Below are 23,982 nucleotides of genomic sequence, written 5' to 3'. Positions count from 1 at the left end.
AAAACAGGCATGAAGACCCATGCAAAACAATTGAGAGCCCAGAGCCCAACTCAAACTTACATGGACAGCCCATTTTGGACCAGGGAGCCAAGTGGAGACAGCGGAGAAAGGAGAGTCTCTACAATAAACGGTGCTGGGAAGCCTGCACAGCCACATGGAACACAACGAGAGTACACCATGATGTTACACCTGGCACACACACCACCTGAAGTGGATTAAAGCCTTGAATGGCAGACTTGAAACCGTGAACCTTGTAGGAGAAGACCTAGGCAGAGTGCTCTTTGCCATCTGTCTGAGCCGCCTATTTGGAAGAAGCATGTCTGACTGGGCAAGGGCAACAAAGGAAACAAGAAACAAACGGGACCACATCAAATGCACACACTTCTGCCCACTCAAGGAAACCATCAACTGAATACTAAGACACCACAACAATTGGGAGAGGATGTTTGCAAACCACACATCGGACAAGGGGTGAAAAGCCCAAAGATACAATCAACTCGCACGTCTCCACAAGAAAAAAAACAAGCCAATGAAAACCTGGTCAAAAGATGGAAGCAGAGATTTCTCCGAAGAAGACAGAAAGAGGGCCAGTAGGTGCACGAAAACTTGTTCACCATCATTAAGTCTCAGGAAAATGCAAATCCAAACTGCAAGGCCATGGCAGCTCACTGTGGTCAGCATGGCTAGAAGGAAGCCGACAGGAAATAACAAGTGTCAGAGAGGAGGTGCAGAGAAGGGAAGCCTCCTGCACTGCTGGTGGGAGTGTAACCCGGTGCAGCCACGATGCCAAAGGTGTGGAACTGCCTCAGAAGTTTAAGTATCCATGTCCCGTATGACCCAGCTATTAATCTGCCGCTTGTTTATCCAAAAAAGTCAGAAAGACTACCGCATAAAGACATGTGCATGGCTGTGTTCACCACAGTCTTACTCCTGATATCCAAGACTTGGAAAGCACCCTGGTGTCCAGCAAGGGATGATTGGAGAAGGAAGATGGGCTATAGCCACACAATGGTATACCACTCAGCCGGAACAAATGATGCAATCCAGCCATTTGTGACCACCAGAATGGCTGTGAGGGTTTTAGGGGAAGTGTAACAAGCCCCAGTGAGAAATTCAAATACCATAGAATCTCACTTACAAGGCGAAGAAAAAGCAAGCACTAACCATCAGGTGGCACTGAACATTTGTATGCGGGCTCCCAGAGGCAAAGAGGGGCGGTGACGGAGGGTGAAAGAGAAGATTAGGCACAAGTGTGTGGTGAGGGCCTGTGATTAGTCTTACACTGGTGAAGATGATGTAAGCTACACAGAAGTCTAAAGCAATGAGGATGTGAATCTGGAAGTTATAGTACGTTCTAATGCAGGGTCATGGCTATAAATTCACCTCAAATCAAAAATCCAAAAAGGGGTCCAGAATGATGTCATAAAGCTTTGGGGGCGGAAAGAGTTTACGGAAGGTGAACTTCCAAGGATGGAAAATCACCTCCAAGTGCTTACAGATGCTACAGAAAGGCAGACCATTCCAAATAGGTGAAGAGGAATACTACGAAGAGAACATGATCAGTCCTAAACCCATGAACGAACGGAAAATGTTACCGTCCATGATGTTATTACTAATCACCTTCACGAATAATCCAAACAGGCCCACGTCTTCCCAAGTTCAGGCAAAAGGTTGGTCCAAAAGTACAATTCAGGGCCGGCCCTGTGGTGGAGCAGGTAAGTGCCCACATTCCGCTTGGGCGGCCCGGGCCTCACTGTTTCACATTACGAGTGCATATCACATTAGTAGTGTTAGGAAATATAGATTTCATGGTATGGTGCGGGCAGAGATCATAAATAAGCAGCAATTGTGAGGATACGTTATCAATACGCACAAGAAAAGGAACCATAAGAATATTACAATCTATGGAAGTATCTGGTACACTTCCCAAAGGCAGAAGGAAGGAAAACTTGTGACCTGCCAAGGTGGAATTGGCAGAGTGCCACGAGATGACACCATCATTGTGCATCAGAACATTCCCTGGGCAACTTCAACTTGTGAGGGAGTCCAGGACTTTTTCTGGGTAAGGTCCACCCATTTTGCCATCTACCCAAGATATAAGAGATAAAACCCAGGATAATCTTACAGGAGTGAAACCAGTGTCTAGAGAGAATGTAGGAGCCCTTTCGAAGTTCAAGGAGAAAGATAGAAACTGACAACAATTGCAGAAAAAGGAAAACTATCCTACCTAGACAGGGTGAGGAGTCAGACTGGTCTGAGATGGCTGTGAAACTCTGTGTGCACGGAGGTTGTCAGGACAACTTCGAATTTTGAGGTCGCTTATGACATCACGGTGAACATGTCCCCCAGGGTGGCCGCATGGTTACAGTCTGAGGATTGGCCTAGGCTAGGCTATTAAAGGGACAGATACCCAGAAACAGGTTTGGCAAACAGAAAGCAGGCACAGAAACTAGAAGAGATAAAACAGAGTCTGATGCAAGGGATAAGAAAGGAACCCTAGGCCACAAGTGAGAATAGAGGGACAGGCACGGAGAGGAGAACATTGTCATCTATTCAAGTCTATGGGGAGGTCATGCTGATTCAAGCTTGCAACTTCATTGGAAACAAGTGGCCGGACTTGGCGTTCATCACACCTACAGTGCCCTTGTGCCTTAAGCATAATGCAAAGTCAAGAAAGATGTCTTGAGGACATTGAAGAGAAGAATCGATGCCTCCTTTCCAAGGCCCGTAGCATTCTTTGAAGGTCAGTCTCTTTTTCCGAAGCTCTGGTGTCACGTGGGACCACTGGGCACATGGTAATGTGTCCCAAGAGATGTCTTGGAAGCCTTGAAGGAATGGAGCCCTGTCACGCTTGGGGTATGTCTCTTTGTTTGGAAGTGCTCTACAAGGGTGCTGAAAAGCACCCTCTTCCACAGGGCTTCGTTCCTTCGTGAAGGCTGCCCTCCCAGGCTAGTGTGCTCTGTTTGCCTCCATCGAAATTCTCTCCCCCTACCTCTTGCCGTAGAAGGATTATTGATTATGTGTTTTGACACCATATGTAAGGAAGTTGCACGAAAATTAGAACTTTACAGTTGTGTTTCAAGAAAAATAAACAGGCCAGGGTAGAGGATGTAGGGCAAACAAATGGCACACCCTATAAAAATTAAGTAAGCCCGTATCTGGACGGAATCTAGGGGAACGTTCAAGGATCAGGGGTCAAGTTCGAAACTTCCCAAATCCGGAAAAGAGACAGAAAAATATCTTTCCTGGAGAGTGGAATTCATCCGATTTGTCTAAGTTGTCTTGGAAACATTGTGTCCGTGAAGGGGGTTGCCAGGACCACCTCGAATTTGGAGTTTCTGATCTCAGGATGACAAACCATCCCACATGACCACGTGTTCTCAGTGCATAGTTTGACCTAGGCTAGGATAGCCAAGAGTCCTACAAGTGACCGGTGCAAATTCAAGGACAACAACCAAGAGTCACGAAAGCACTCACACCTCACCCTAGAGAACATACAGCGATTAAAGAAATACAAACTAATCCCTTGGAATGAAGGAGAACGGACTGATAAGCATGTCTAAGGGAGATAGCTGAGAAAGACCATGACGAGTATACTATGGAAAAGAAAAAGAGGACCCAGAAAATGGAAGGTGAACAGAAATCACACCTGAATTATCCACAATGAAAGATGATGTCCGTCTTTAGACAGACTCTGCTGGAACGTTTGAAAGTCAGAGAAATTCACAAGCCAAAAAACGGCAGCGAAGGTCAAGCATGGGCTAACTGGGAAGGGTGAGTTATGAGACTGCTCCAAGCAGGCTCTGAAACCTGTATCCAGGAAGCATGCTGGACCTCAGAGACACAATTATGACAAATCCTCTGACATCACAATGGACCCGAAAAACAACCTAGCCTCATCTACACAGTGCTAGAGTTGGGCTCACTAGTATATTTAACTCCCATTGCACTCAAGTGCACGTTGCCACTGAACATGTAAGTGGCCGGCCGGTGGTGCAGTGGTGAGGTCCGCACCTTCTGGGTCTGTGGCCCAGTATGGGCTGGGTGGAATCCTCGGTTTGGGCCTCCTCACCACTGCTTCAGTTGTTCTGGTGCAGGCGTCCGAGGTAGAGTAGAGGCAGATGGGAAGGGACGTTGGACAGGGCCACACTTCCACAGCAAATACAGGAGCATTGCCAGCAGATGTGAGCACAGCAATGCACTTGTGCCAAAACAAAACCAATTAAAAGTTGCAAAGAATAGAAAAACTGAAGCTAAGGAAAAAAAACAACAAAAAAACAGGAGCTTGCCATTACGAAGAATAGGATCTCTGTGAATAACCTTAGCAAAACAGGTGAATTCTATGTTAATTCAAAAACTAGCAAACCTTTGGGGAAAGAAACTCAAGAAGACACAAGAAAAAAAAAGATACCGAGGGATCTAGGAATGGAAGGATTAACACACTTGAAAGGTTCATACCGCAGTAAGGAATCTCTGGATTCCATGCAATCCCAGTCAAAGTTGCAGCAGTATTTGCCACAGAGAAGAAGAGAGAATCCTAAAGTTTCTAGCCAGCAACACGAGACCCTGACTAGGCAAAGGAATCCTCAGGAAAACGAACAAAGCGGCACGTGTCACAATTTCTGATTTCAACATAGAGGACGAAGCGCTAGGTACCGAAACGGCACAGTCTGGGCCCCAAAACAGGCATGAAGACCCATGCAAAACAATTGAGAGCCCAGAGCCCAACTCAAACTTACATGGACAGCCCATTTTGGACCAGGGAGCCAAGTGGAGACAGCGGAGAAAGGAGAGTCTCTACAATAAACGGTGCTGGGAAGCCTGCACAGCCACATGGAACACAACGAGAGTACACCATGATGTTACACCTGGCACACACACCACCTGAAGTGGATTAAAGCCTTGAATGGCAGACTTGAAACCGTGAACCTTGTAGGAGAAGACCTAGGCAGAGTGCTCTTTGCCATCTGTCTGAGCCGCCTATTTGGAAGAAGCATGTCTGACTGGGCAAGGGCAACAAAGGAAACAAGAAACAAACGGGACCACATCAAATGCACACACTTCTGCCCACTCAAGGAAACCATCAACTGAATACTAAGACACCACAACAATTGGGAGAGGATGTTTGCAAACCACACATCGGACAAGGGGTGAAAAGCCCAAAGATACAATCAACTCGCACGTCTCCACAAGAAAAAAAACAAGCCAATGAAAACCTGGTCAAAAGATGGAAGCAGAGATTTCTCCGAAGAAGACAGAAAGAGGGCCAGTAGGTGCACGAAAACTTGTTCACCATCATTAAGTCTCAGGAAAATGCAAATCCAAACTGCAAGGCCATGGCAGCTCACTGTGGTCAGCATGGCTAGAAGGAAGCAGACAGGAAATAACAAGTGTCAGAGAGGAGGTGGAGAGAAGGGAAGCCTCCTGCACTGCTGGTGGGAGTGTAACCCGGTGCAGCCACGATGCCAAAGGTGTGGAACTGCCTCAGAAGTTTAAGTATCCATGTCCCGTATGACCCAGCTATTAATCTGCCGCTTGTTTATCCAAAAAAGTCAGAAAGACTACCGCATAAAGACATGTGCATGGCTGTGTTCACCACAGTCTTACTCCTGATATCCAAGACTTGGAAAGCACCCTGGTGTCCAGCAAGGGATGATTGGAGAAGGAAGATGGGCTATAGCCACACAATGGTATACCACTCAGCCGGAACAAATGATGCAATCCAGCCATTTGTGACCACCAGAATGGCTGTGAGGGTTTTAGGGGAAGTGTAACAAGCCCCAGTGAGAAATTCAAATACCATAGAATCTCACTTACAAGGCGAAGAAAAAGCAAGCACTAACCATCAGGTGGCACTGAACATTTGTATGCGGGCTCCCAGAGGCAAAGAGGGGCGGTGACGGAGGGTGAAAGAGAAGATTAGGCACAAGTGTGTGGTGAGGGCCTGTGATTAGTCTTACACTGGTGAAGATGATGTAAGCTACACAGAAGTCTAAAGCAATGAGGATGTGAATCTGGAAGTTATAGTACGTTCTAATGCAGGGTCATGGCTATAAATTCACCTCAAATCAAAAATCCAAAAAGGGGTCCAGAATGATGTCATAAAGCTTTGGGGGCGGAAAGAGTTTACGGAAGGTGAACTTCCAAGGATGGAAAATCACCTCCAAATGCTTACAGATGCTACAGAAAGGCAGACCATTCCAAATAGGTGAAGAGGAATACTACGAAGAGAACATGATCAGTCCTAAACCCATGAACGAACGGAAAATGTTACCGTCCATGATGTTATTACTAATCACCTTCACGAATAATCCAAACAGGCCCACGTCTTCCCAAGTTCAGGCAAAAGGTTGGTCCAAAAGTACAATTCAGGGCCGGCCCTGTGGTGGAGCAGGTAAGTGCCCACATTCCGCTTGGGCGGCCCGGGCCTCACTGTTTCACATTACGAGTGCATATCACATTAGTAGTGTTAGGAAATATAGATTTCATGGTATGGTGCGGGCAGAGATCATAAATAAGCAGCAATTGTGAGGATACGTTATCAATACGCACAAGAAAAGGAACCATAAGAATATTACAATCTATGGAAGTATCTGGTACACTTCCCAAAGGCAGAAGGAAGGAAAACTTGTGACCTGCCAAGGTGGAATTGGCAGAGTGCCACGAGATGACACCATCATTGTGCATCAGAACATTCCCTGGGCAACTTCAACTTGTGAGGGAGTCCAGGACTTTTTCTGGGTAAGGTCCACCCATTTTGCCATCTACCCAAGATATAAGAGATAAAACCCAGGATAATCTTACAGGAGTGAAACCAGTGTCTAGAGAGAATGTAGGAGCCCTTTCGAAGTTCAAGGAGAAAGATAGAAACTGACAACAATTGCAGAAAAAGGAAAACTATCCTACCTAGACAGGGTGAGGAGTCAGACTGGTCTGAGATGGCTGTGAAACTCTGTGTGCACGGAGGTTGTCAGGACAACTTCGAATTTTGAGGTCGCTTATGACATCACGGTGAACATGTCCCCCAGGGTGGCCGCATGGTTACAGTCTGAGGATTGGCCTAGGCTAGGCTATTAAAGGGACAGATACCCAGAAACAGGTTTGGCAAACAGAAAGCAGGCACAGAAACTAGAAGAGATAAAACAGAGTCTGATGCAAGGGATAAGAAAGGAACCCTAGGCCACAAGTGAGAATAGAGGGACAGGCACGGAGAGGAGAACATTGTCATCTATTCAAGTCTATGGGGAGGTCATGCTGATTCAAGCTTGCAACTTCATTGGAAACAAGTGGCCGGACTTGGCGTTCATCACACCTACAGTGCCCTTGTGCCTTAAGCATAATGCAAAGTCAAGAAAGATGTCTTGAGGACATTGAAGAGAAGAATCGATGCCTCCTTTCCAAGGCCCGTAGCATTCTTTGAAGGTCAGTCTCTTTTTCCGAAGCTCTGGTGTCACGTGGGCCCACTGGGCACATGGTAATGTGTCCCAAGAGATGTCTTGGAAGCCTTGAAGGAATGGAGCCCTGTCACGCTTGGGGTATGTCTCTTTGTTTGGAAGTGCTCTACAAGGGTGCTGAAAAGCACCCTCTTCCACAGGGCTTCGTTCCTTCGTGAAGGCTGCCCTCCCAGGCTAGTGTGCTCTGTTTGCCTCCATCGAAATTCTCTCCCCCTACCTCTTGCCGTAGAAGGATTATTGATTATGTGTTTTGACACCATATGTAAGGAAGTTGCACGAAAATTAGAACTTTACAGTTGTGTTTCAAGAAAAATAAACAGGCCAGGGTAGAGGATGTAGGGCAAACAAATGGCACACCCTATAAAAATTAAGTAAGCCCGTATCTGGACGGAATCTAGGGGAACGTTCAAGGATCAGGGGTCAAGTTCGAAACTTCCCAAATCCGGAAAAGAGACAGAAAAATATCTTTCCTGGAGAGTGGAATTCATCCGATTTGTCTAAGTTGTCTTGGAAACATTGTGTCCGTGAAGGGGGTTGCCAGGACCACCTCGAATTTGGAGTTTCTGATCTCAGGATGTCAAACCAACCCACATGACCACGTGTTCTCAGTGCATAGTTTGACCTAGGCTAGGATAGCCAAGAGTCCTACAAGTGACCGGTGCAAATTCAAGGACAACAACCAAGAGTCACGAAAGCACTCACACCTCACCCTAGAGAACATACAGCGATTAAAGAAATACAAACTAATCCCTTGGAATGAAGGAGAACGGACTGATAAGCATGTCTAAGGGAGATAGCTGAGAAAGACCATGACGAGTATACTATGGAAAAGAAAAAGAGGACCCAGAAAATGGAAGGTGAACAGAAATCACACCTGAATTATCCACAATGAAAGATGATGTCCGTCTTTAGACAGACTCTGCTGGAACGTTTGAAAGTCAGAGAAATTCACAAGCCAAAAAACGGCAGCGAAGGTCAAGCATGGGCTAACTGGGAAGGGTGAGTTATGAGACTGCTCCAAGCAGGCTCTGAAACCTGTATCCAGGAAGCATGCTGGACCTCAGAGACACAATTATGACAAATCCTCTGACATCACAATGGACCCGAAAAACAACCTAGCCTCATCTACACAGTGCTAGAGTTGGGCTCACTAGTATATTTAACTCCCATTGCACTCAACTGCACGTTGCCACTGAACATGTAAGTGGCCGGCCGGTGGTGCAGTGGTGAGGTCCGCACCTTCTGGGTCTGTGGCCCAGTATGGGCTGGGTGGAATCCTCGGTTTGGGCCTCCTCACCACTGCTTCAGTTGTTCTGGTGCAGGCGTCCGAGGTAGAGTAGAGGCAGATGGGAAGGGACGTTGGACAGGGCCAGACTTCCACAGCAAATACAGGAGCATTGCCAGCAGATGTGAGCACAGCAATGCACTTGTGCCAAAACAAAACCAATTAAAAGTTGCAAAGAATAGAAAAACTGAAGCTAAGGAAAAAAAAAAACAAAAAAACAGGAGCTTGCCATTACGAAGAATAGGATCTCTGTGAATAACCTTAGCAAAACAGGTGAATTCTATGTTAATTCAAAAACTAGCAAACCTTTGGGGAAAGAAACTCAAGAAGACACAAGAAAAAAAAAGATACCGAGGGATCTAGGAATGGAAGGATTAACACACTTGAAAGGTTCATACCGCAGTAAGGAATCTCTGGATTCCATGCAATCCCAGTCAAAGTTGCAGCAGTATTTGCCACAGAGAAGAAGAGAGAATCCTAAAGTTTCTAGCCAGCAACACGAGACCCTGACTAGGCAAAGGAATCCTCAGGAAAACGAACAAAGCAGCACGTGTCACAATTTCTGATTTCAACATAGAGGACGAAGCGCTAGGTACCGAAACGGCACAGTCTGGGCCCCAAAACAGGCATGAAGACCCATGCAAAACAATTGAGAGCCCAGAGCCCAACTCAAACTTACATGGACAGCCCATTTTGGACCAGGGAGCCAAGTGGAGACAGCGGAGAAAGGAGAGTCTCTACAATAAACGGTGCTGGGAAGCCTGCACAGCCACATGGAACACAACGAGAGTACACCATGATGTTACACCTGGCACACACACCACCTGAAATGGATTAAAGCCTTGAATGGCAGACTTGAAACCGTGAACCTTGTAGGAGAAGACCTAGGCAGAGTGCTCTTTGCCATCTGTCTGAGCCGCCTATTTGGAAGAAGCATGTCTGACTGGGCAAGGGCAACAAAGGAAACAAGAAACAAACGGGACCACATCAAATGCACACACTTCTGCCCACTCAAGGAAACCATCAACTGAATACTAAGACACCACAACAATTGGGAGAGGATGTTTGCAAACCACACATCGGACAAGGGGTGAAAAGCCCAAAGATACAATCAACTCGCACGTCTCCACAAGAAAAAAAACAAGCCAATGAAAACCTGGTCAAAAGATGGAAGCAGAGATTTCTCCGAAGAAGACAGAAAGAGGGCCAGTAGGTGCACGAAAACTTGTTCACCATCATTAAGTCTCAGGAAAATGCAAATCCAAACTGCAAGGCCATGGCAGCTCACTGTGGTCAGCATGGCTAGAAGGAAGCAGACAGGAAATAACAAGTGTCAGAGAGGAGGTGGAGAGAAGGGAAGCCTCCTGCACTGCTGGTGGGAGTGTAACCCGGTGCAGCCACGATGCCAAAGGTGTGGAACTGCCTCAGAAGTTTAAGTATCCATGTCCCGTATGACCCAGCTATTAATCTGCCGCTTGCTTATCCAAAAAAGTCAGAAAGACTACCGCATAAAGACATGTGCATGGCTGTGTTCACCACAGTCTTACTCCTGATATCCAAGACTTGGAAAGCACCCTGGTGTCCAGCAAGGGATGATTGGAGAAGGAAGATGGGCTATAGCCACACAATGGTATACCACTCAGCCGGAACAAATGATGCAATCCAGCCATTTGTGACCACCAGAATGGCTGTGAGGGTTTTAGGGGAAGTGTAACAAGCCCCAGTGAGAAATTCAAATACCATAGAATCTCACTTACAAGGCGAAGAAAAAGCAAGCACTAACCAACAGGTGGCACTGAACATTTGTATGCGGGCTCCCAGAGGCAAAGAGGGGCGGTGACGGAGGGTGAAAGAGAAGATTAGGCACAAGTGTGTGGTGAGGGCCTGTGATTAGTCTTACACTGGTGAAGATGATGTAAGCTACACAGAAGTCTAAAGCAATGAGGATGTGAATCTGGAAGTTATAGTACGTTCTAATGCAGGGTCATGGCTATAAATTCACCTCAAATCAAAAATCCAAAAAGGGGTCCAGAATGATGTCATAAAGCTTTGGGGGCGGAAAGAGTTTACAGAAGGTGAACTTCCAAGGATGGAAAATCACCTCCAAATGCTTACAGATGCTACAGAAAGGCAGACCATTCCAAATAGGTGAAGAGGAATACTACGAAGAGAACATGATCAGTCCTAAACCCATGAACGAACGGAAAATGTTACCGTCCATGATGTTATTACTAATCACCTTCACGAATAATCCAAACAGGCCCACGTCTTCCCAAGTTCAGGCAAAAGGTTGGTCCAAAAGTACAATTCAGGGCCGGCCCTGTGGTGGAGCAGGTAAGTGCCCACATTCCGCTTGGGCGGCCCGGGCCTCACTGTTTCACATTACGAGTGCATATCACATTAGTAGTGTTAGGAAATATAGATTTCATGGTATGGTGCGGGCAGAGATCATAAATAAGCAGCAATTGTGAGGATACGTTATCAATACGCACAAGAAAAGGAACCATAAGAATATTACAATCTATGGAAGTATCTGGTACACTTCCCAAAGGCAGAAGGAAGGAAAACTTGTGACCTGCCAAGGTGGAATTGGCAGAGTGCCACGAGATGACACCATCATTGTGCATCAGAACATTCCCTGGGCAACTTCAACTTGTGAGGGAGTCCAGGACTTTTTCTGGGTAAGGTCCACCCATTTTGCCATCTACCCAAGATATAAGAGATAAAACCCAGGATAATCTTACAGGAGTGACACCAGTGTCTAGAGAGAATGTAGGAGCCCTTTCGAAGTTCAAGGAGAAAGATAGAAACTGACAACAATTGCAGAAAAAGGAAAACTATCCTACCTAGACAGGGTGAGGAGTCAGACTGGTCTGAGATGGCTGTGAAACTCTGTGTGCACGGAGGTTGTCAGGACAACTTCGAATTTTGAGGTCGCTTATGACATCACGGTGAACATGTCCCCCAGGGTGGCCGCATGGTTACAGTCTGAGGATTGGCCTAGGCTAGGCTATTAAAGGGACAGATACCCAGAAACAGGTTTGGCAAACAGAAAGCAGGCACAGAAACTAGAAGAGATAAAACAGAGTCTGATGCAAGGGATAAGAAAGGAACCCTAGGCCACAAGTGAGAATAGAGGGACAGGCACGGAGAGGAGAACATTGTCATCTATTCAAGTCTATGGGGAGGTCATGCTGATTCAAGCTTGCAACTTCATTGGAAACAAGTGGCCGGACTTGGCGTTCATCACACCTACAGTGCCCTTGTGCCTTAAGCATAATGCAAAGTCAAGAAAGATGTCTTGAGGACATTGAAGAGAAGAATCGATGCCTCCTTTCCAAGGCCCATAGCATTCTTTGAAGGTCAGTCTCTTTTTCCGAAGCTCTGGTGTCACGTGGGCCCACTGGGCACATGGTAATGTGTCCCAAGAGATGTCTTGGAAGCCTTGAAGGAATGGAGCCCTGTCACGCTTGGGGTATGTCTCTTTGTTTGGAAGTGCTCTACAAGGGTGCTGAAAAGCACCCTCTTCCACAGGGCTTCGTTCCTTCGTGAAGGCTGCCCTCCCAGGCTAGTGTGCTCTGTTTGCCTCCATCGAAATTCTCTCCCCCTACCTCTTGCCGTAGAAGGATTATTGATTATGTGTTTTGACACCATATGTAAGGAAGTTGCACGAAAATTAGAACTTTACAGTTGTGTTTCAAGAAAAATAAACAGGCCAGGGTAGAGGATGTAGGGCAAACAAATGGCACACCCTATAAAAATTAAGTAAGCCCGTATCTGGACGGAATCTAGGGGAACGTTCAAGGATCAGGGGTCAAGTTCGAAACTTCCCAAATCCGGAAAAGAGACAGAAAAATATCTTTCCTGGAGAGTGGAATTCATCCGATTTGTCTAAGTTGTCTTGGAAACATTGTGTCCGTGAAAGGGGTTGCCAGGACCACCTCGAATTTGGAGTTTCTGATCTCAGGATGTCAAACCAACCCACATGACCACGTGTTCTCAGTGCTTAGTTTGACCTAGGCTAGGATAGCCAAGAGTCCTACAAGTGACCGGTGCAAATTCAAGGACAACAACCAAGAGTCACGAAAGCACTCACACCTCACCCTAGAGAACATACAGCGATTAAAGAAATACAAACTAATCCCTTGGAATGAAGGAGAACGGACTGATAAGCATGTCTAAGGGAGATAGCTGAGAAAGACCATGACGAGTATACTATGGAAAAGAAAAAGAGGACCCAGAAAATGGAAGGTGAACAGAAATCACACCTGAATTATCCACAATGAAAGATGATGTCCGTCTTTAGACAGACTCTGCTGGAACGTTTGAAAGTCAGAGAAATTCACAAGCCAAAAAACGGCAGCGAAGGTCAAGCATGGGCTAACTGGGAAGGGTGAGTTATGAGACTGCTCCAAGCAGGCTCTGAAACCTGTATCCAGGAAGCATGCTGGACCTCAGAGACACAATTATGACAAATCCTCTGACATCACAATGGACCCGAAAAACAACCTAGCCTCATCTACACAGTGCTAGAGTTGGGCTCACTAGTATATTTAACTCCCATTGCACTCAAGTGCACGTTGCCACTGAACATGTAAGTGGCCGGCCGGTGGTGCAGTGGTGAGGTCCGCACCTTCTGGGTCTGTGGCCCAGTATGGGCTGGGTGGAATCCTCGGTTTGGGCCTCCTCACCACTGCTTCAGTTGTTCTGGTGCAGGCGTCCGAGGTAGAGTAGAGGCAGATGGGAAGGGACGTTGGACAGGGCCACACTTCCACAGCAAATACAGGAGCATTGCCAGCAGATGTGAGCACAGCAATGCACTTGTGCCAAAACAAAACCAATTAAAAGTTGCAAAGAATAGAAAAACTGAAGCTAAGGAAAAAAAAAAACAAAAAAACAGGAGCTTGCCATTACGAAGAATAGGATCTCTGTGAATAACCTTAGCAAAACAGGTGAATTCTATGTTAATTCAAAAACTAGCAAACCTTTGGGGAAAGAAACTCAAGAAGACACAAGAAAAAAAAAGATACCGAGGGATCTAGGAATGGAAGGATTAACACACTTGAAAGGTTCATACCGCAGTAAGGAATCTCTGGATTCCATGCAATCCCAGTCAAAGTTGCAGCAGTATTTGCCACAGAGAAGAAGAGAGAATCCTAAAGTTTCTAGCCAGCAACAGGAGACCCTGACTAGGCAAAGGAATCCTCAGGAAAACGAACAAAGCGGCACGTGTCACAATTTCTGATTTCAACATAGAGGACGAAGCGCTAGGTACCGAAACGGCACAGTCTGGGCCCCAAAACAGGCATGAAGACCCATGCAAAACAATTGAGAGCCCAGAGCCCAACTCAAACTTACATGGACAGCCCATTTTGGACCAGGGAGCCAAGTGGAGACAGCGGAGAAAGGAGAGTCTCTACAATAAACGGTGCTGGGAAGCCTGCACAGCCACATGGAACACAACGAGAGTACACCATGATGTTACACCTGGCACACACACCACCTGAAGTGGATTAAAGCCTTGAATGGCAGACTTGAAACCGTGAACCTTGTAGGAGAAGACCCAGGCAGAGTGCTCTTTGCCATCTGTCTGAGCCGCCTATTTGGAAGAAGCATGTCTGACTGGGCAAGGGCAACAAAGGAAACAAGAAACAAACGGGACCACATCAAATGCACACACTTCTGCCCACTCAAGGAAACCATCAACTGAATACTAAGACACCACAACAATTGGGAGAGGATGTTTGCAAACCACACATCGGACAAGGGGTGAAAAGCCCAAAGATACAATCAACTCGCACGTCTCCACAAGAAAAAAAACAAGCCAATGAAAACCTGGTCAAAAGATGGAAGCAGAGATTTCTCCGAAGAAGACAGAAAGAGGGCCAGTAGGTGCACGAAAACTTGTTCACCATCATTAAGTCTCAGGAAAATGCAAATCCAAACTGCAAGGCCATGGCAGCTCACTGTGGTCAGCATGGCTAGAAGGAAGCAGACAGGAAATAACAAGTGTCAGAGAGGAGGTGCAGAGAAGGGAAGCCTCCTGCACTGCTGGTGGGAGTGTAACCCGGTGCAGCCACGATGCCAAAGGTGTGGAACTGCCTCAGAAGTTTAAGTATCCATGTCCCGTATGACCCAGCTATTAATCTGCCGCTTGTTTATCCAAAAAAGTCAGAAAGACTACCGCATAAAGACATGTGCATGGCTGTGTTCACCACAGTCTTACTCCTGATATCCAAGACTTGGAAAGCACCCTGGTGTCCAGCAAGGGATGATTGGAGAAGGAAGATGGGCTATAGCCACACAATGGTATACCACTCAGCCGGAACAAATGATGCAATCCAGCCATTTGTGACCACCAGAATGGCTGTGAGGGTTTTAGGGGAAGTGTAACAAGCCCCAGTGAGAAATTCAAATACCATAGAATCTCACTTACAAGGCGAAGAAAAAGCAAGCACTAACCATCAGGTGGCACTGAACATTTGTATGCGGGCTCCCAGAGGCAAAGAGGGGCGGTGACGGAGGGTGAAAGAGAAGATTAGGCACAAGTGTGTGGTGAGGGCCTGTGATTAGTCTTACACTGGTGAAGATGATGTAAGCTACACAGAAGTCTAAAGCAATGAGGATGTGAATCTGGAAGTTATAGTACGTTCTAATGCAGGGTCATGGCTATAAATTCACCTGAAATCAAAAATCCAGAAAGGGGTCCAGAATGATGTCATAAAGCTTTGGGGGCGGAAAGAGTTTACGGAAGGTGAACTTCCAAGGATGGAAAATCACCTCCAAATGCTTACAGATGCTACAGAAAGGCAGACCATTCCAAATAGGTGAAGAGGAATACTACGAAGAGAACATGATCAGTCCTAAACCCATGAACGAACGGAAAATGTTACCGTCCATGATGTTATTACTAATCACCTTCACGAATAATCCAAACAGGCCCACGTCTTCCCAAGTTCAGGCAAAAGGTTGGTCCAAAAGTACAATTCAGGGCCGGCCCTGTGGTGGAGCAGGTAAGTGCCCACATTCCGCTTGGGCGGCCCGGGCCTCACTGTTTCACCTTACGAGTGCATATCACATTAGTAGTGTTAGGAAATATAGATTTCATGGTATGGTGCGGGCAGAGATCATAAATAAGCAGCAATTGTGAGGATACGTTATCAATACGCACAAGAAAAGGAACCATAAGAATATTACAATCTATGGAAGTATCTGGTACACTTCCCAAAGGCAGAAGGAAGGAAAACTTGTGACCTGCCAAGGTGGAATTGGCAGAGTGCCACGAGATGACACCATCATTGTGCATCAGAACATTCCCTGGGCAACTTCAACTTGTGAGGGAGTCCAGGACTTTTTCTGGGTAAGGTCCACCCATTTTGCCATCTACCCAAGATATAAGAGATAAAACCCAGGATAATCTTACAGGAGTGACACCAGTGTCTAGAGAGAATGTAGGAGCCCTTTCGAAGTTCAAGGAGAAAGATAGAAACTGACAACAATTGCAGAAAAAGGAAAACTATCCTACCTAGACAGGGTGAGGAGTCAGACTGGTCTGAGATGGCTGTGAAACTCTGTGTGCACGGAGGTTGTCAGGACAACTTCGAATTTTGAGGTCGCTTATGACATCACGGTGAACATGTCCCCCAGGGTGGCCGCATGGTTACAGTCTGAGGATTGGCCTAGGCTAGGCTATTAAAGGGACAGATACCCAGAAACAGGTTTGGCAAACAGAAAGCAGGCACAGAAACTAGAAGAGATAAAACAGAGTCTGATGCAAGGGATAAGAAAGGAACCCTAGGCCACAAGTGAGAATAGAGGGACAGGCACGGAGAGGAGAACATTGTCATCTATTCAAGTCTATGGGGAGGTCATGCTGATTCAAGCTTGCAACTTCATTGGAAACAAGTGGCCGGACTTGGCGTTCATCACACCTACAGTGCCCTTGTGCCTTAAGCATAATGCAAAGTCAAGAAAGATGTCTTGAGGACATTGAAGAGAAGAATCGATGCCTCCTTTCCAAGGCCCGTAGCATTCTTTGAAGGTCAGTCTCTTTTTCCGAAGCTCTGGTGTCACGTGGGCCCACTGGGCACATGGTAATGTGTCCCAAGAGATGTCTTGGAAGCCTTGAAGGAATGGAGCCCTGTCACGCTTGGGGTATGTCTCTTTGTTTGGAAGTGCTCTACAAGGGTGCTGAAAAGCACCCTCTTCCACAGGGCTTCGTTCCTTCGTGAAGGCTGCCCTCCCAGGCTAGTGTGCTCTGTTTGCCTCCATCGAAATTCTCTCCCCCTACCTCTTGCCGTAGAAGGATTATTGATTATGTGTTTTGACACCATATGTAAGGAAGTTGCACGAAAATTAGAACTTTACAGTTGTGTTTCAAGAAAAATAAACAGGCCAGGGTAGAGGATGTAGGGCAAACAAATGGCACACCCTATAAAAATTAAGTAAGCCCGTATCTGGACGGAATCTAGGGGAACGTTCAAGGATCAGGGGTCAAGTTCGAAACTTCCCAAATCCGGAAAAGAGACAGAAAAATATCTTTCCTGGAGAGTGGAATTCATCCGATTTGTCTAAGTTGTCTTGGAAACATTGTGTCCGTGAAGGGGGTTGCCAGGACCACCTCGAATTTGGAGTTTCTGATCTCAGGATGTCAAACCAACCCACATGACCACGTGTTCTCAGTGCTTAGTTTGACCTAGGCTAGGATAGCCAAGAGTCCTACAAGTGACCGGTGCAAATTCAAGGACAACAACCAAGAGTCACGAAAGCACTCACACCTCACCCTAGAGAACATACAGCGATTAAAGAAATACAAACTAATCCCTTGGAATGAAGGAGAACGGACTGATAAGCATGTCTAAGGGAGATAGCTGAGAAAGACCATGACGAGTATACTATGGAAAAGAAAAAGAGGACCCAGAAAATGGAAGGTGAACAGAAATCACACCTGAATTATCCACAATGAAAGATGATGTCCGTCTTTAGACAGACTCTGCTGGAACGTTTGAAAGTCAGAGAAATTCACAAGCCAAAAAACGGCAGCGAAGGTCAAGCATGGGCTAACTGGGAAGGGTGAGTTATGAGACTGCTCCAAGCAGGCTCTGAAACCTGTATCCAGGAAGCATGCTGGACCTCAGAGACACAATTATGACAAATCCTCTGACATCACAATGGACCCGAAAAACAACCTAGCCTCATCTACACAGTGCTAGAGTTGGGCTCACTAGTATATTTAACTCCCATTGCACTCAAGTGCACGTTGCCACTGAACATGTAAGTGGCCGGCCGGTGGTGCAGTGGTGAGGTCCGCACCTTCTGGGTCTGTGGCCCAGTATGGGCTGGGTGGAATCCTCGGTTTGGGCCTCCTCACCACTGCTTCAGTTGTTCTGGTGCAGGCGTCCGAGGTAGAGTAGAGGCAGATGGGAAGGGACGTTGGACAGGGCCAGACTTCCACAGCAAATACAGGAGCATTGCCAGCAGATGTGAGCACAGCAATGCACTTGTGCCAAAACAAAACCAATTAAAAGTTGCAAAGAATAGAAAAACTGAAGCTAAGGAAAAAAAAAAACAAAAAAACAGGAGCTTGCCATTACGAAGAATAGGATCTCTGTGAATAACCTTAGCAAAACAGGTGAATTCTATGTTAATTCAAAAACTAGCAAACCTTTGGGGAAAGAAACTCAAGAAGACACAAGAAAAAAAAAGATACCGAGGGATCTAGGAATGGAAGGATTAACACACTTGAAAGGTTCATACCGCAGTAAGGAATCTCTGGATTCCATGCAATCCCAGTCAAAGTTGCAGCAGTATTTGCCACAGAGAAGAAGAGAGAATCCTAAAGTTTCTAGCCAGCAACACGAGACCCTGACTAGGCAAAGGAATCCTCAGGAAAACGAACAAAGCGGCACGTGTCACAATTTCTGATTTCAACATAGAGGACGAAGCGCTAGGTACCGAAACGGCACAGTCTGGGCCCCAAAACAGGCATGAAGACCCATGCAAAACAATTGAGAGCCCAGAGCCCAACTCAAACTTACATGGACAGCCCATTTTGGACCAGGGAGCCAAGTGGAGACAGCGGAGAAAGGAGAGTCTCTACAATAAACGGTGCTGGGAAGCCTGCACAGCCACATGGAACACAACGAGAGTACACCATGATGTTACACCTGGCACACACACCACCTGAAGTGGATTAAAGCCTTGAATGGCAGACTTGAAACCGTGAACCTTGTAGGAGAAGACCCAGGCAGAGTGCTCTTTGCCATCTGTCTGAGCCGCCTATTTGGAAGAAGCATGTCTGACTGGGCAAGGGCAACAAAGGAAACAAGAAACAAACGGGACCACATCAAATGCACACACTTCTGCCCACTCAAGGAAACCATCAACTGAATACTAAGACACCACAACAATTGGGAGAGGATGTTTGCAAACCACACATCGGACAAGGGGTGAAAAGCCCAAAGATACAATCAACTCGCACGTCTCCACAAGAAAAAAAACAAGCCAATGAAAACCTGGTCAAAAGATGGAAGCAGAGATTTCTCCGAAGAAGACAGAAAGAGGGCCAGTAGGTGCACGAAAACTTGTTCACCATCATTAAGTCTCAGGAAAATGCAAATCCAAACTGCAAGGCCATGGCAGCTCACTGTGGTCAGCATGGCTAGAAGGAAGCAGACAGGAAATAACAAGTGTCAGAGAGGAGGTGCAGAGAAGGGAAGCCTCCTGCACTGCTGGTGGGAGTGTAACCCGGTGCAGCCACGATGCCAAAGGTGTGGAACTGCCTCAGAAGTTTAAGTATCCATGTCCCGTATGACCCAGCTATTAATCTGCCGCTTGTTTATCCAAAAAAGTCAGAAAGACTACCGCATAAAGACATGTGCATGGCTGTGTTCACCACAGTCTTACTCCTGATATCCAAGACTTGGAAAGCACCCTGGTGTCCAGCAAGGGATGATTGGAGAAGGAAGATGGGCTATAGCCACACAATGGTATACCACTCAGCCGGAACAAATGATGCAATCCAGCCATTTGTGACCACCAGAATGGCTGTGAGGGTTTTAGGGGAAGTGTAACAAGCCCCAGTGAGAAATTCAAATACCATAGAATCTCACTTACAAGGCGAAGAAAAAGCAAGCACTAACCATCAGGTGGCACTGAACATTTGTATGCGGGCTCCCAGAGGCAAAGAGGGGCGGTGACGGAGGGTGAAAGAGAAGATTAGGCACAAGTGTGTGGTGAGGGCCTGTGATTAGTCTTACACTGGTGAAGATGATGTAAGCTACACAGAAGTCTAAAGCAATGAGGATGTGAATCTGGAAGTTATAGTACGTTCTAATGCAGGGTCATGGCTATAAATTCACCTGAAATCAAAAATCCAGAAAGGGGTCCAGAATGATGTCATAAAGCTTTGGGGGCGGAAAGAGTTTACGGAAGGTGAACTTCCAAGGATGGAAAATCACCTCCAAATGCTTACAGATGCTACAGAAAGGCAGACCATTCCAAATAGGTGAAGAGGAATACTACGAAGAGAACATGATCAGTCCTAAACCCATGAACGAACGGAAAATGTTACCGTCCATGATGTTATTACTAATCACCTTCACGAATAATCCAAACAGGCCCACGTCTTCCCAAGTTCAGGCAAAAGGTTGGTCCAAAAGTACAATTCAGGGCCGGCCCTGTGGTGGAGCAGGTAAGTGCCCACATTCCGCTTGGGCGGCCCGGGCCTCACTGTTTCACATTACGAGTGCATATCACATTAGTAGTGTTAGGAAATATAGATTTCATGGTATGGTGCGGGCAGAGATCATAAATAAGCAGCAATTGTGAGGATACGTTATCAATACGCACAAGAAAAGGAACCATAAGAATATTACAATCTATGGAAGTATCTGGTACACTTCCCAAAGGCTGAAGGAAGGAAATCTTGTGACCTGCCAAGGTGGAATTGGCAGAGTGCCACGAGATGACACCATCATTGTGCATCAGAACATTCCCTGGGCAACTTCAACTTGTGAGGGAGTCCAGGACTTTTTCTGGGTAAGGTCCACCCATTTTGCCATCTACCCAAGATATAAGAGATAAAACCCAGGATAATCTTACAGGAGTGACACCAGTGTCTAGAGAGAATGTAGGAGCCATTTCGAAGTTCAAGGAGAAAGATAGAAACTGACAACAATTGCAGAAAAAGGAAAACTATCCTACCTAGACAGGGTGAGGAGTCAGACTGGTCTGAGATGGCTGTGAAACTCTGTGTGCACGGAGGTTGTCAGGACAACTTCGAATTTTGAGGTCGCTTATGACATCACGGTGAACATGTCCCCCAGGGTGGCCGCATGGTTACAGTCTGAGGATTGGCCTAGGCTAGGCTATTAAAGGGACAGATACCCAGAAACAGGTTTGGCAAACAGAAAGCAGGCACAGAAACTAGAAGAGATAAAACAGAGTCTGATGCAAGGGATAAGAAAGGAACCCTAGGCCACAAGTGAGAATAGAGGGACAGGCACGGAGAGGAGAACATTGTCATCTATTCAAGTCTATGGGGAGGTCATGCTGATTCAAGCTTGCAACTTCATTGGAAACAAGTGGCCGGACTTGGCGTTCATCACACCTACAGTGCCCTTGTGCCTTAAGCATAATGCAAAGTCAAGAAAGATGTCTTGAGGACATTGAAGAGAAGAATCGATGCCTCCTTTCCAAGGCCCGTAGCATTCTTTGAAGGTCAGTCTCTTTTTCCGAAGCTCTGGTGTCACGTGGGCCCACTGGGCACATGGTAATGTGTCCCAAGAGATGTCTTGGAAGCCTTGAAGGAATGGAGCCCTGTCACGCTTGGGGTATGTCTCTTTGTTTGGAAGTGCTCTACAAGGGTGCTGAAAAGCACCCTCTTCCACAGGGCTTCGTTCCTTCGTGAAGGCTGCCCTCCCAGGCTAGTGTGCTCTGTTTGCCTCCATCGAAATTCTCTCCCCCTACCTCTTGCCGTAGAAGGATTATTGATTATGTGTTTTGACACCATATGTAAGGAAGTTGCACGAAAATTAGAACTTTACAGTTGTGTTTCAAGAAAAATAAACAGGCCAGGGTAGAGGATGTAGGGCAAACAAATGGCACACCCTATAAAAATTAAGTAAGCCCGTATCTGGACGGAATCTAGGGGAACGTTCAAGGATCAGGGGTCAAGTTCGAAACTTCCCAAATCCGGAAAAGAGACAGAAAAATATCTTTCCTGGAGAGTGGAATTCATCCGATTTGTCTAAGTTGTCTTGGAAACATTGTGTCCGTGAAGGGGGTTGCCAGGACCACCTCGAATTTGGAGTTTCTGATCTCAGGATGTCAAACCAACCCACATGACCACGTGTTCTCAGTGCATAGTTTGACCTAGGCTAGGATAGCCAAGAGTCCTACAAGTGACCGGTGCAAATTCAAGGACAACAACCAAGAGTCACGAAAGCACTCACACCTCACCCTAGAGAACATACAGCGATTAAAGAAATACAAACTAATCCCTTGGAATGAAGGAGAACGGACTGATAAGCATGTCTAAGGGAGATAGCTGAGAAAGACCATGACGAGTATACTATGGAAAAGAAAAAGAGGACCCAGAAAATGGAAGGTGAACAGAAATCACACCTGAATTATCCACAATGAAAGATGATGTCCGTCTTTAGACAGACTCTGCTGGAACGTTTGAAAGTCAGAGAAATTCACAAGCCAAAAAACGGCAGCGAAGGTCAAGCATGGGCTAACTGGGAAGGGTGAGTTATGAGACTGCTCCAAGCAGGCTCTGAAACCTGTATCCAGGAAGCATGCTGGACCTCAGAGACACAATTATGACAAATCCTCTGACATCACAATGGACCCGAAAAACAACCTAGCCTCATCTACACAGTGCTAGAGTTGGGCTCACTAGTATATTTAACTCCCATTGCACTCAAGTGCACGTTGCCACTGAACATGTAAGTGGCCGGCCGGTGGTGCAGTGGTGAGGTCCGCACCTTCTGGGTCTGTGGCCCAGTATGGGCTGGGTGGAATCCTCGGTTTGGGCCTCCTCACCACTGCTTCAGTTGTTCTGGTGCAGGCGTCCGAGGTAGAGTAGAGGCAGATGGGAAGGGACGTTGGACAGGGCCAGACTTCCACAGCAAATACAGGAGCATTGCCAGCAGATGTGAGCACAGCAATGCACTTGTGCCAAAACAAAACCAATTAAAAGTTGCAAAGAATAGAAAAACTGAAGCTAAGGAAAAAAAAAAACAAAAAAACAGGAGCTTGCCATTACGAAGAATAGGATCTCTGTGAATAACCTTAGGAAAACAGGTGAATTCTATGTTAATTCAAAAACTAGCAAACCTTTGGGGAAAGAAACTCAAGAAGACACAAGAAAAAAAAAGATACCGAGGGATCTAGGAATGGAAGGATTAACACACTTGAAAGGTTCATACCGCAGTAAGGAATCTCTGGATTCCATGCAATCCCAGTCAAAGTTGCAGCAGTATTTGCCACAGAGAAGAAGAGAGAATCCTAAAGTTTCTAGCCAGCAACACGAGACCCTGACTAGGCAAAGGAATCCTCAGGAAAACGAACAAAGCGGCACGTGTCACAATTTCTGATTTCAACATAGAGGACGAAGCGCTAGGTACCGAAACGGCACAGTCTGGGCCCCAAAACAGGCATGAAGACCCATGCAAAACAATTGAGAGCCCAGAGCCCAACTCAAACTTACATGGACAGCCCATTTTGGACCAGGGAGCCAAGTGGAGACAGCGGAGAAAGGAGAGTCTCTACAATAAACGGTGCTGGGAAGCCTGCACAGCCACATGGAACACAACGAGAGTACACCATGATGTTACACCTGGCACACACACCACCTGAAGTGGATTAAAGCCTTGAATGGCAGACTTGAAACCGTGAACCTTGTAGGAGAAGACCCAGGCAGAGTGCTCTTTGCCATCTGTCTGAGCCGCCTATTTGGAAGAAGCATGTCTGACTGGGCAAGGGCAACAAAGGAAACAAGAAACAAACGGGACCACATCAAATGCACACACTTCTGCCCACTCAAGGAAACCATCAACTGAATACTAAGACACCACAACAATTGGGAGAGGATGTTTGCAAACCACACATCGGACAAGGGGTGAAAAGCCCAAAGATACAATCAACTCGCACGTCTCCACAAGAAAAAAAACAAGCCAATGAAAACCTGGTCAAAAGATGGAAGCAGAGATTTCTCCGAAGAAGACAGAAAGAGGG

The sequence above is a fragment of the Equus asinus genome, chromosome 21 (assembly GCF_041296235.1).
Source record: "Equus asinus isolate D_3611 breed Donkey chromosome 21, EquAss-T2T_v2, whole genome shotgun sequence".
Lineage (NCBI taxonomy): Eukaryota > Metazoa > Chordata > Mammalia > Perissodactyla > Equidae > Equus > Equus asinus.
This window is presented reverse-complemented; position numbering follows the sequence as displayed.